The sequence below is a fragment of the Tuber melanosporum genome (genome assembly GCF_000151645.1).
Source record: "Tuber melanosporum whole genome shotgun sequence assembly, scaffold_1, strain Mel28".
NCBI lineage: Eukaryota > Fungi > Ascomycota > Pezizomycetes > Pezizales > Tuberaceae > Tuber > Tuber melanosporum.
The window spans coordinates 663,226-665,825 of NW_003298755.1; positions in this window are offsets into that span (position 1 = coordinate 663,226).

Genomic DNA, 2,600 nt, shown 5'->3' on the forward strand with positions numbered 1-2,600 from the left:
GAAGGGGAAGAAGAGATATATTTAAACAGGTTGGTGATGAGCCTCATGAAAGAGAGAAGTAATATAACGAGACTCCACTGAGTACCATTACAGTTAGTCAAACATATGCATATACCTTGATCCAGAGACTACAGTGGTAGGACTGGTAGTAGACTAGAGTCTACCAGGTAGAGGTACTGCTAGTTAGGTACAGTCGTGTCTGAAAAGTGAATGTACTCCTGCTTGGCAACACCACGACCAATGATTACCTCAATATCACCCAATACTATAGTACTACCACACTCCCAAACCCTCAGCGAAGACCAGAAAAGGGAATCCTATGCCCTCTGTAAATATACTGATATGGGGTATGGTAAAATTTCAAAGCCTATGAACCTCTCCAAGTCAACTGTTTCACTAGTAGTCAAAAATGCGAAATCCAGAGATAAAAACACGCTCAATGCCCCCAGATCTGGTAGACCAACCAAGATTACTAATGTTAAAAGGCAAGTAATTCTTGATATTATTGATGCTGAGCCTTATTTAACTCTAAGAGACATTACTCAAAAAGCCAATATTGGACTTGGTAAAGATACTATTAGCAAGATATCCAAAGTAGCTGGATTTAAGCTCAGGATACCTAGAAAAATGCCTTTTTGGAGAAAAGGACAGAAGGAAAAGAGAGGAAGTTTGCTAGAGTGAGGAGGAACTAGACAGAAGCTTGGAAATGGGTGGTTTTTGTGGATGAAGCCACAATTAAATATGATCTAAATCCAGTGGAAAGGAAGATCAGACTTAGACCAAGTGAAGAGTTGGAAGAAAAGAACTTAAAGTTTAGCTTTAAGTCAGGATATACCAACATATGTGTATATCCTGCAATGATACATGGAGGAAGGACTGAGCTCATTTTTTTGAGAAAGAGGACTGAGGAGGAAAGAACCAGTATACGAGACATACTTGGTCTCAATTCCCACCAATATGCAACTGAGATTCACCAACCCTACCTCATCCTCTTCATAGAAGCCAAGACAGAGCTCCTAAAACTATCTCTATGACTGCTAAAAATGCATTATAGCATAATAGAGCAGAAAACAAAAAATTGTAAGAGGACTGGAGATATCAAAGATTGGCCTGGCCTCCCAACTTACCAGATCTCAATCCTATTGAGAATGACTAGGCAATTCTTAAAAGAATACTCAGAGAGCAATTCTCCAAGGTTAAAAGAAGGCTCCATAATACTACTGAATTGTTTCAGGCAGTAAAGGAAGTGTGGGACCTCATTCCACAGTGGACATTTGATGAATAGAATCAGAGAATGCCTGAGAGACTTCAAGCTGTATTAGATGCAGATGGAAGCCATACAAAATGGCAGCATTGGAAAACTGTTTTTTTCTATTTCTACAATTTTCTATATTAAAATTGTACTCATATATTTTTTTTATTGTGGTCAATATTATTACTTGTAGTAGAGCCATTGCTGTGAGGAGTACAAAGACTTTTCAGACATGACTGTAGCTTTGTCAGATATCCAATGACATACTAAAAAGTACATATATACTAGTCAGGAGTGATGGTTAGCCTACGGGTAGGGTAACCCAAGTAGTCAATTTTGGAGTTACTCTAAATTATTTGATGGTAAGTCCAAGTAGTGTTACCTTGTCCACAGACCAGAGTTACCCTGCCCTATGCCTTAGGTTATTCTACTATATAGTCAAATTAATTAACCTGGGAAGTATCATAACTTATTACATAAGGCTATGGGGAAAGTTCTAGATTGTTTGTCATGTGTAATATAATGAGACTCGACAGTGTACTATTACAGTTAGCCAAATCTATGCCTATACTTGTATCAAGAGACTACCATGGTAGGGATAATAATAGACTACAGTCGATGGAGCAGAGGTACTGCTGATTAGGTACCTTATTTGGATATGCTATGCCAGACTAAAAAGTACATAGATTCTAGTAAGGGGTAGTGGTTCTCCTATGGGGTAGGGTAATACAAGTAGAGAATTTGGAAGTTACCCTAAATTACGCGACAGTGAGTCAGGTTGAGTTACACTCTCTTCGCATCAGAGTTACTCTGTGTTGGGTCCTGGGCTACCCTGCCATGTAGCCAAGGTACTCTATCTTGAAAGTAACTTGTTATGCAGAGCTTCTGGGGAAGTTACTAGATTGTTTATTACATGAGACATCATATGGTATTCAAATCTCAAACTGTGCAGATAACTCCCACACAACTACTTCAGCTTCGAACAAGCTGTAACTTAGAGGTGTAGTGGCTAACACCCCCATCCTACCTATTTATAAGTCCCTAGTATCATGGACTACAGCCTGGAGAGTTGCTGTGAGCCAAGTAAAAGTCAACAAGTAGGGACATTCCTGTAAGACCGTATACTCTCATACCTTCCAGTTAACCAAAAGTAGTCCGCATAATACATGAGGGGCTAGAGGGGAACCTGGAGAATAGTCTGCAGGTAGCTTCATGCAATATGGACTAGAGCTGATGGAGTAATACCACTTTGAAGTTAGAGGAAGTATTTGAGGTTCTAGGAGGCAAATTGGCGAGGTAATCAATGTCTGTTGCCCTGAAAGTGTAATAGTATTAGAGAATCATTAAG